Here is a 12,045-nt window from a genome sequence, read left to right on the forward strand (position 1 = left end):
TCGCTTGTACACCCTGACTTGAATAATCATGTTGAATATAGAAGAGAAAGTCAGCAAGGGTATCATGATTGCACAGCTGTGTCATGGCACGCGATATTTCTGTAAATGATCCTGTATATGTTCTGAATTATGGTCAGGGTCCCAAGTGGATTGCTGGTACTGTCATGGCCAAGGAGGGCAACAGAGTATTTATTGCAGAAGATAAAGGTACGCGGAGTCAGAGGAAATGTATTAGTATGGATCGAGAATTGGCTGGCTAACACAAAGCAGAATCGGGATAAATGGGTCCTTTTCGGGTTGGAAATCGATGGTTACTGGTGTGCCATAGGGATCGGTGCTGGGACCACAACTGTTTACAATATACATAGATGACCTGGAAGAGGGGACAGAGTGTAGTGTAACAAAATTTTCAGATGACACAAAGATTAGTGGGAAAGCGGGTTGTGTAGAGGACACAGAGAGGCTGCAAAGAGATTTAGATAGGTTAAGCGAATGGGCTAAGGTTTGGCAGATGGAATACAATGTCGGAAAATGTGAGGTCATCCACTTGGGAAAAAAAACAGTAAAAGGGAATATTATTTGAATGGGGAGAAATTACAACATGCTGCGGTGCAGAGGGACCTGGGGGTCCTTGTGCATGAATCCCAAAAAGTTAGTTTGCAGGTGCAGCAGTTAATCAGGAAGGCAAATGGAATGTTGGCCTTCATTGCGAGAGGGATGGAGTACAAAAGCAGGGAGGTCCTGCTGCAACTGTACAGGGTATTGGTGAGGCCGCACCTGGAGTACTGTGTGCAGTTTTGGTCACCTTACTTAAGGAAGGATATACTAGCTTTGAAGGGGGTACAGAGATGATTCACTAGACTGATTCCGGAGATGAGGGGGTTACCTTATGATGATATATTGAGTAGACTGGGTCTTTACTCGTTGGAGTTCAGAAGGATGAGGGGTGATCTTATAGAAACATTTAAAATCATGAAAGGGATAGACAAAGGCAGAGATGGTTGTTTCCACTGGTCGGGGAGACTAGAACTAGGGGGCACAGCCTCAAAATACGGGGGAGCCAATTTAAAACCGAGTTGAGAAGGAATTTCTTCTCCCAGAGGGTTGTGAATCTGTGGAATTCTCTGCCCAAGGAAGCAGTTGAGGCTAGCTCATTGAATGTATTCAAATCACAGATAGATAGATTTTTAACCAATAAGGGAATTAAAGGTTATGGGGAGCGGGCGGGTAAGTGGAGCTGAGTCAATGGCCAGATCAGCCATGATCTTATTGAATGGCGGAGCAGGCTCGAGGGACTAGATGGCCTACTCCTGTTCCTAATTCCTATGTTCTTATGTTCTTATGTTCTTATTGTCAAGTTCAAAAATAGGCAAACATGCAGGAAACATATGGATCAGACAAAGCTGCGGCACACAGACGAACCGGAACAGTCGGAGGAAGAGACAATCGACGACCAACCAACTTACCCCCGTCATCAGAGGACTCAGTGGTCATCAGTGAATCGGGACTTTCAATCACTGACATGTTCAATGAAAATGGACTTTCAATCCCTGACATGGCCATTGCCGCTCCCACCAGGTCAGTCACCCAGCCACCAGTCACAACAGACTCTGAACACTCACCCAAGGCTGGAGTTGAACTGAGATGGTCAACCCGGGAGCATAAAACACCGGACCATCTCAATTTGTAAAAGATTGTGTTAATATCTCAGAGAGGGGTATTGTCATGTCTGTACTTTTGGGATCACTAGCCACTAGATGGCGTCACTGTTGGATGCACGTGTGTGCAGCCCAAGTACAAAAGGCCAGCCATTTTGTACATTTGTCACTTTGGGACTTAATAAAGCAGAGCCAAGGTCATACCTTTTGGAGTTAAACAGTACTCAGTCTAACAGTTACTGCACACACAACACTTTTGTTTCTAGAAATTTATCTATCTCCCTCTTAAATATATTCAGTGACTTGGCCTCCACAGCCTTCTGTGGTAGAGAATTCCACAGGTTCACCACCCTCTGAGTGAAAAAATTTCTCCTCATCTCGCTCCTAAATTTCCTACCCCGTATCCTGAGACTGTGACCCCTTGTTCCAGACTTCCCAGCCAGGGGAAACATCCTCCCCGCATCCAGTTTATCCAACCCCCGTCAGAATTTTATACATTTCAATGAGATCCCCTCTCATTCTTCTAAACTCTAGTGAATACAGGCCTAGTCGACCCAATCTCTCCTCATACAACAGTCCTGCCAGGAATCAGTCTTCGCTGCACTCTCCCTATGGCAAGTATATCCTTTCTTAGGTAAGGAGACCAAAACTGCTCATTCCAGGTGCGGTCTCACCAAGGCCCTGTATAACTGTAGTAAGACATCCTTGCTTCTGTACTCAAATCCTCTTGCAATGAAGGCCAACATACCATTTGCCTTCCTAACTGCTTGCTGCACCTGCATGTTTGCTTTCAATGACTGGTGTACAAGGACACCCAGGTCCCTCTGTACATCGACACGTACCAAGCCATCACCATTTAAATAATACTTTGTCCTTATGTTTTTCCTACCAAAGTGGATAACTTTATATTTATCCACATTATACTCCATCTGCCATTGCTTTGGGATGTCCTGAGGTCGAGAAAGATGCTATATAAATGCAAGTTCCATCTGATTGCACTGCTAGTTCGATCATCGAGTTCCTACCCATGCTGCAATCTTCCACTGCAGCTCAATAGCTCCCCGTTATCGAACGGTTTTCATTCTCTGCTGGAGGACCTCCTTCTTCACAATGGATAGTCAAGATCCAGTGTTCTTGCAGACACATACACTGAGGGAGACTTGCAGAGTTCCATGCATCTTACCATCACTGAGAGTGGAGTGTTGACAGAGTCACATGTGTTTCTGATGGAAGAATCTTCAGTCAGGTACCGCAAGGTTGTTATACTATGACACCTTATCACATCCGATGGCAGGAGGGTCGGTAACCAGGTTGTTAGACTTGCATTTATATCGCACCTTTCACGACCACCGGATGTCTGAAAAGCGCTTTACAGCCAATGAAGTACTTTTTGGAGTCGAGTCACTGTTGTAATGTGGGAAACATGGCAGCCAATATGTGCACAGCAAGCTCCCACAAACAGCATTGTGATAATGACCCGATAATCTGGTTTTTTTTGTTATGTTGATTGAGGGATAAATATTGGTGCGGACACTGTGAATAACTCCCCTTCAAAATAGTGCCGTGGGATCTTTCACATCCATCTGAGAGAGCAAACGGGGCCTCGGTTTAACATCTCATCCAAAAGACAGCACCTCCGACAGTGCAGCACTGCACGAGAGTGTCAGTCCAGATTTGTGAGTCCTGGAGTGGGACTTGAACCCACAACCTGCTGATTCAGAGATAAGTGTGCTGCCCACTGAGACACAGCTGAACACAACAGCAGGTACAGATTTAAGGTCATTGGTAAAAGAACCAGGGGGAAGGTAAGGCAGATTTTTTTTAAAACTCAGCGAGTTGTTGTGATTGGGAATGTGCTGTCTGAAAGGGGGGTGGAAGCAGATTCAATAGTAACTTTCAAAATGGAATTGGATAAATATGCAAAGGGAAAAAAAATCACAAGGCTATGGGGAAAGAGCAGGGGAGTGGGACTAATTGGATCGCTCTTTCACAGAGCCGGCACAGGAACGATGGGTCGAATGGCCTCCTCCTGTGCTATAGGATTCTATGAATGACAGTCACTGTTGTTATGTGGACAAACACAGCAGCCATTTTGCACACAGCAAGACCCCACAAACACAATGAGAGATGAAGATCACGTTAATCTTGTATTTCTAAAACAAATGAGACTGGACACAGGGAGGTTAAAGTAAGAGTAACCTCAGTCTTTATTAAAACACTCCAGAGTGAGTAACAGGCCTTAGGGGCCGGCTTATATACAGTGCTCCCAAGGGATGCTGGGATCCCCTGAGACTTCAAGAGATGAGCTCCCTGGTGGCGGAACTTGGGAGTGCATGCTTTACAGATACACAACATCACTCCCCTCAAAGTCAAGGTGAAAACTATTTACAAGGTGAGGCAGTCGGGAGCCTTTGTTTCCCTGGTGGACCGCCTCGGTACAAATGTCTGTTCTGGTGTGTTGGCTGTGCCCTCGCTGGGCTGGCGTGTTGTTGGCCCTGCAGGGCTGCTGGGTGAGCCTGGCCTTGCTGGGCTGTTGGGCGTGATGGGTTCAATTTCTTGGTCCGGGGTGGTGTCATTGTTCCTATGGATGTGTGTTGTGGGCTCGAAAAAGGTGGTATCTGCTGTGGGTTGTTCAGGGCAGTCTGTGAACCACAGCCTCGTTTGGTCCAGGTGCTTTCTGCAAATTTGTCCATTGTCTAGTTTGACTACAAACACCCTACTCCCTTCTTTAGTTATCACCGTGCCTGCAATCCACTTGGGACCATGTCCATAGTTTAGCACATACACAGGGTCATTCAGATCAATTTCCCGTGACACAGTGGCGCGACCATCATTTACGTTTTGTTGCTGCCGCCTGCTCTCTATCTGATCATGCAGGTTGGGGTGAACCTGCGAGAGTGTCTTTTTCATGAGTAGCTCAGCCGGGGACATCCCTGTGAGCGAGTGGGGTCTTGTGCGGTAGCTGAGCAGTACTCGGGACAGGCGGGTTTGGAGTGAGCCTTCTGTGACTCATTTGAGGCTCTGTTTGATTGTTTGTACTGCCCGCTCTACCTGCCCATTGGAGGCTGGTTTAAACGGGATCGAGGTGACATGTTTGATCACATTGCGGGTCATGAATTCTTTAAATTCGGCACTGGTGAAACATGGCCCGTTGTCACTGACCAGTATGTCAGGCAGGCCATGGGTGGCAAACATGGCCCTCAGTCTTTCAATGGTGGCGGTGGCGGTGCTTCCCCTGACATTATTTCACGTTCAATCCATTTTGAAAAAGCATCCACCACCACCAGGAACATTTTACCGAGAAACGGGCCCGTATAGTCGACATGGATCCTCGACCATGGTCTGGAGGGCCAGGACCACAAACTTAGTGGTGCCTCTCTGGGCGCGTTGCCCAACTGAGCACACATGCTGCATTGCCGTACACAGGACTGTAAGTCAGAGGAGGACGATAAGAGGCTGAAGGGTGACTTGGACAGGTTAGGTGAGAGGGCAAATGCATGGCAGATGCAGTATAATGTAGGGAACCAATGCAGGGAGACAGAGGGAAACAAAAGGAGACAAAAGCAAAAGACAGAAAGGAGATGAGAAAAAGTGGAGGGCAGAGAAACCCAAGGCAAAGAACAAAAAGGGCCACTGAACAGCAAAATTCTAAAAGGATGAAGGGTGTTAAAAAAACAAGCCTGAAGGCTTTGTGTCTTAATGCAAGGAGAATCCGTAATAAGGTGGATGAATTAACTGTGCAAATAGATGTTAACAGATATGATGTGATGGGGATTACAGAGACGTGCCTCCAGGATGATCAGGGCTGGGAACTCAACATCCAGGGGTATTCAACATTCAGGAAGGATAGAATAAAAGGAAAAGGAAGTGGGGTAGCATTGTTGGTTAAGGAGGAGATTAATGTAATAGTTAGGAAGGACATTAGCTTGGATGATGTGGAATCTATATGGGTAGAGCTGCAGAACACCAAAGGGCAAAAAACTTTAGTGGGAGTTGTGTACAGACCTCCAAACAGTAGTAGTGATGTTGGGGAGGGCATCAAACAGGAAATTAGGGGTGCATGCAATAAAGGTGCAGCAGTTATAATGGGTGACTTTAATATGCACATAGATTGGGTTAACCAAACTGGAAGCAATACGGTGGAGGAGAATTTCCTGGAGTGCATAAGGGATGGTTTTCTAGACCAATATGTCAAGGAACCAACGAGGGGGGAGGCCATCTTAGACTGGGTGTTGTGTAATGAGAGAGGATTAATTAGCAATCTCGTTGTGCGAGGCCCCTTGGGGAAGAGTGACCTAATATGTTGGAATTCTGCATTAGGATGGAGAATGAAACAGTTAATTCTGAGACCATGGTCCAGAACTTAAAGAAGGGTAACTTTGAAGATATGAGGCGTGAATTGGCTAGGATAGATTGGCGAATGATACTTAAGGGGTTGACTGTGGACGGGCAATGGCAGACATTTAGAGACCACATGGATGAACTACAACAATTGTACATTCCTGTCTGGCGTAAAAATAAAAAAGGGAAGGTGGCTCAACCGTGGCTATCAAGGGAAATCAGGGATAGTATTAAAGCCAAGGAAGTGGCCTACAAATTGGCCAGAAATAGCAGTGAACCCGGGGACTGGGAGAAATTTAGAACTCAGCAGAGGAGGACAAAGGGTTTGATTAGGGCAGGGAAAATGGAGTACGAGAAGAAGCTTGCAGGGAACATTAAGACGGATTGCAAAAGTTTCTATAGATATGTAAAGAGAAAAAGGTTAGTAAAGACAAACGTAGGTCCCCTGCAGCCAGAATCAGGGGAAGTCATAACGGGGAACAAAGAAATGGCGGACCAATTGAACAAGTACTTTGGTTCGGTATTCACTAAGGAGGACACAAACAACCTTCCGGATATAAAAGGGGTCAGAGGGTCTAGTAAGGAGGAGGAACTGAGGGAAATCCTTATTAGTCGGGAAATTGTGTTGGGGAAATTGATGGGATTGAAGGCCGATAAATTCCGAGGGCCTGAAGGACTGCATCCCAGAGTACTTAAGGAGGTGGCCTTGGAAATAGCGGATGCATTGTCAGTCATTTTCCAACATTCCATTGACTCTGGATCAGTTCCTATCGAGTGGAGGGTAGCCAATGTAACCCCACTTTTTAAAAAAGGAGGGAGAGAGAAAACGGAATTATAGACCGGTCAGCCTGACATTGGTAGTGGGTAAAATGATGGAATCAATTATTAAGGATGTCATAGCAGCGCATTTGGAAAGAGGTGACATGATAGGTCCAAGTCAGCATGGATTTGTGAAAGGGAAATCATGCTTGACAAATCTTCTGGAATTTTTTGAGGATGTTGCCAGTAGAGTGGACAAGGGAGAACCAGTTGATGTGATATATTTGGACTTTCAGAAGGCTTTCGACAAGGTCCCACACAAGAGATTAATGTGCAAAGTTAAAGCACATGGGATTGGGGGTAGTGTGCTGACATGGATTGAGAACTGGTTGTCAGACAGGAAGCAAAGAGTAGGATTAAATGGGTACTTTTCAGAATGGCAGGCAGTGACTAGTGGGGTACCGCAAGGTTCTGTGCTGGGGCCCCAGCTGTTTACATTGTACATTAATGATTTAGACGAGGGGATTAAATGTAGTATCTCCAAATTTGCGGATGACACTAAGTCGGGTGGCAGTGTGAGCTGCGAGGAGGATGCTATGAGGCTGCAGAGCGACTTGGATAGGTTAGGTGAGTGGGTAAATGCATGGCAGATGAAGTATAATGTGGATAAATGTGAGGTTATCCACTTTGGTGGTAAAAACAGAGAGACATTGAAGGTTGGCATGCAGATACAGCAGGCGGTTAAGAAAGCAAATGGCATGTTGGCCTTCATAGCGAGGGGATTTGAGTACAGGGGCAGGGAGGTCTTACTGCAGTTGTACAGGGCCTTGGTGAGGCCACACCTGGAGTATTGTGTACAGTTTTGGTCTCCTAACCTGAGGAAGGACATTCTTGCTATTGAGGTAGTGCAGCGAAGGTTCACCAGACTAATTCCCGGGATGGCGGGACTGACCTATCAAGAAAGACTGGATCAACTGGGCTTGTATTCACTGGAGTTCAGAAGAATGAGAGGAGACCTCATAGAAACGTTTAAAATTCTGATGGATTTAGACAGGTGAGATGCAGGAATAATGTTCCCAATGTTGGGACGTCCAGAACCAGGGGTCACAGTCTAAGGATAAGGGGTAAGCCATTTAGGAACGAGATGAGGAGAAACTTCTTCACCCAGAGAGTGGTGAACCTGTGGAATTCTCTACCACAGAAAGTAGTTGAGGCCAATTCACTAAATATATTCAAAAAGGAGTTAGATGAAGTCCTTGCTACTCGGGGGATCAAGGGGTATGGCGAGAAAGCAGGAATGGGGTACTGAAGTTGGATGTTCAGCAAAGAACTCATTGAATGGTGTTGCAGGCTAGAAGGGCCGAATGGCCTACTCCTGCACCTATTTTCTATGTTTCTATGTAGATAAATGTGAGGTTATCCATTTTGTGGCACAAGCACGAAGGCAGAATATTATCGGAATGGCGGCAGATTAGGAAAAGGGGAGGTGCAACGAGACCTGGGTGTCATGGTTCATCAGTCATTGAAAGTTGGCATGCAGGTACAGCAGGCGGTGCAGAAGGCAAATGGTATGTTGGTCTTTAGAGCTTGGGGATTTGAGTATAGGAGCAGGGAGGTCTTACTGCAGTTGTACAGGGCCTTGGTGAGGCCTCACCTGGAATATTGTGTTCAGTTTTGGTCTCCTAAGCTGAGGAAGGACATTCTTGCTATTGAGGGAGTGCAGCGAAGGTTCACCAGACTGATTCCAGGGATGGCTGGACTGTCATGTGAGGAGAGACTGGATCAACTGGGCCTTTATTCACTGGAGTTTAGAAGAGTGAGAGGGGATCTCATCGAAACGTATAAGATTCTGACGGGACTGGACAGGTTAGATGCGGGAAGAATGTTCCCGATGTTGGGGAAGTCCAGAACCAGGGGACATGGTCTTAGGATAAGGGGCAGGTCATTTAGGACTGAGATGAGGAGAAATTTCTTCACTCAGAGAGTTGTTAACCTGTGGAATTCCATGCCGCAGAAAGTTGTTGATGCCAGTTCATTGGATATATTCAAGAGGGAATTAGATATGGCCCTTCTGGCGAAGGGGATCAAGGGGTATGGAGAGAAAGCAGGAAAGGCTTACTGAGGGAATGATCAGCCATTATCTTATTGAATGGCGGTGCAGGCTCGAAGGGCCAAATGGCCTAATCCTGCACCTATTTTCTATTTTTCTATGATACCGGGCCACCACACGTGGGATCTGGCTATCGCTTTCATCATTACTATAACCGGGTGTGTGCTGTGGAGATGCGAGATGAACGTCTCCCTGCCCTTTTTGGGTAGCACTACGCGGTTACCCCACAACAGGCAGTCTGCCTGAATGGACAGCTCATTTTTTCGCCGCTGGAACGGCTTGATTAGCTCTTGTATTTCAACGGGGATGCTGGCCCAGGTCCCATGCAGTACACAGTGTTTTACTGGGGACAGTAGAGGATATTGGCTGGTCCAAGTCCTAATCTGACGGGCCGTGACAGGTGATTTACCATTTTCAAATGCTTCCATGACTATCAACATGTCTGCGGGCTGCGCCACCATCAACAAGTTTGCAGGCTGCGCCATTTCCACACCCATGGTGGGCAATGGTAGCCGACTGAGAGCATCCGCACAGTTCTTGGTTGCTGGCCTGTGACGGATGGTATAGTTATACGCTGATAGCACGAGTGCCCACCTTTGTCTGCGGGCTGAGGCATTAGTATTTATCCCCTTGTTTTCAGCGAACAAGGATATGAGGGGCTTGTGATCGGTTTCCAGCTCAAATTTGAGGCCAAACAGGTACTGATGCATTTTCTTTACCCTGAACACACACGCTAATGCCTCTTTCTCAATCATGCTGTGGGCCCTCGTGGCCTTAGACAGGCTCCTTGGAAGCAATAGCGACAGGTTGCAACTTCCCCGCAACGTTAGCTTGTTGTAATACACACCCAACTCCGTACGACGACGCATCACATGCTAGCACAAGTCTTTTACACGGGTTATACAATACAAGCAGCTTGTTGGAGCATAAAATGTTTCTGGCTTTCTCAAAAGCATTTACTTGTTTTTTTCCCCATACCCAGTTCTCACCTTTACGCAATAACACATGTAGGGGCTCTAAGAGGGTGCTTAACCCCGGTAGGAAGTTACCAAAATAGTTGAGGAGTCGCAGGAACGACCACAGCTCCGTGACCTTCTGTGGCCTGATAACCTCTGCCTTGGCATCTGTGGGCCGAATGCTGTCCGCCATGATCTTTCTCCCCAAAAACTCCACTTCTGTTGCCATGACGATGCATTTGGACCTCTTCAGCCGCAGCCCTACGCGATTCAGTCGCTGGAGAACCTCCTCCAGGTTTTGTAGGTGCTCGATGGTGTCCCGACCCGTGACCAATATGCCGTCCTGAAAAACCACCGTGCGTGGTACCGACTTGAGTAGGCTCTCCATGTTTCTCTGGAAGATCGTTGCAGCCGACCGAATTCCAAACGGGCATCTGTTGTAGATGAACAGTCCCTTGTTCGTGTTGATGCAGGTGAGGCCTTTCAAAGACTCCTCCAGCTCCTGCGTCATGTAGGCTGAAGTCAGGTCGAGCTTGGTGAACGTATTGCCTCCTGCCAGCATCGCAAATAGGTCGTCTGACTTAGGTAGCGGGTATTGGTCCTGTAGCGAGAAACGATTAATAGTTACTTTATAATCGCCGCAAATCCTGACCATGCCATCACTTTTGAGTCCTGGAACAATCGGGCTGGCCCACTCGCTGAATTCCACTGGGGAGATGATGCCCTCGCGTTGCAGCCTGTCCTGCTCGATTTCCACTATCTTCCTCATCATGTGAGGTACCGCTCGCGCCTTGTGGTGAATGGGTCATGCCTCTGGGACTAAGTGGATCCGCACCCATGCCCTGGAAAAGTTTCCAATGCCTGGTTCAAAAAGGAAGGACATTTTTAAGAACCTGGGTACACGAGGCCGCATCGACATGTGATAGCGCTCGGATGTCATCCCAGTTCCAGCGGATTTTGCCCAACCAGCTTCTTCCAAGCAGTGTGCGGCCATCGCCCAGGACAATCCAGATTGGCAGTTCATGCACCGTGCCCTCGTAGGTGACCTTGACCATGGTGCTGCCCAGGACAGTGATGAGCTCTTTGGTGTACGTTCTCAGTTTTGTCGCCAGTTATTGTGTTCCTAACACAGATGAGACTGCACACAGGGAGTTTAAAGTAACAGTGACCTCAGTCTTTATTAAGATGCTCCAGAGTGAGGAACAGGCCTTAGGGGCTGGCTTATATACATTGCTCCCAAGGGATGCTGGGATCCCTTGGGACTTCAGGGGATGCGCTCTCTGGTGGCGGAACATGGGAGTGCATGCTTTACAGATACACAACAAATCTGTTTTGGTGGTGTTGATGGCGAGAGGAATGTTGACCAGGACACCAGGCGAACATCTTGCTTATCGAATAGTGCCTAGGGATCACTGACATCCTCCTGAATAGGCAGGTGGGGCTTCAGTTTAATGTCGCAACAGCATCTCTGACAGTGTAGTACTCCCCCAGTGCGGCATTCCCTCCCCCAGTAACTCACTCTCTCCCCAGTACCTCACTCCCTCCCCAGTACCTCACTTCCTCCCCAGTACCTCCCTCCCTCCCCAGTACCTCACTCCCACCCCAGTACCTCACTCCCTCCCCAGTATCTCACTCCCTCTCCAGTACCTCCCTCACTCCCCCAGTATCTCACTCCCTCTCCAGTACCTCCCTCACTCCCCCAGTACCTCCCTCCCTCCCCAGTACCTCACTCCCACCTCAATACCTCACTCCCTCCCCAGTATCTCACTCCCTCCCCAGTACCTCCCTCACTCCCCAAGTACCTCACTCCCTCCCAAGTACCTCACTTCCTCCCCCAGTATCTCACTCCCTCCCCAGTATCTCACTCTCTCCCCAGTTCCTCCCTCACTCCCCAGTACCTCCCTCCCTCCCCAGTACCTCACTTCCACCCCCAGTTCCTCACTCCCTCCCCAGTACCTCACTCACTCCCCCAATATCATATACTTCCTTCCCCAGTACTGTACAGCCTCCCTCCCCCAGTCCCTCACGCCCTCCTCCAGTACCTCACCCCACCCCATCCCCCAGTCCTCACTCCCTCCCCCAGTACTTCACTCACTCCCTCCCCCAGTGCCTCACTCTCTCCTTCAGTACCTCACTCCCTCCCCATTACCTCACTCTCTCCTCTAGTACCTCACTCCCTCCCCAGTCCTTCCCTCCCTCCCCAATACCTCACTCTCTCCCC

The sequence above is a fragment of the Pristiophorus japonicus genome, chromosome 2 (assembly GCF_044704955.1).
Source record: "Pristiophorus japonicus isolate sPriJap1 chromosome 2, sPriJap1.hap1, whole genome shotgun sequence".
Taxonomy (NCBI): Eukaryota; Metazoa; Chordata; class Chondrichthyes; family Pristiophoridae; genus Pristiophorus; species Pristiophorus japonicus.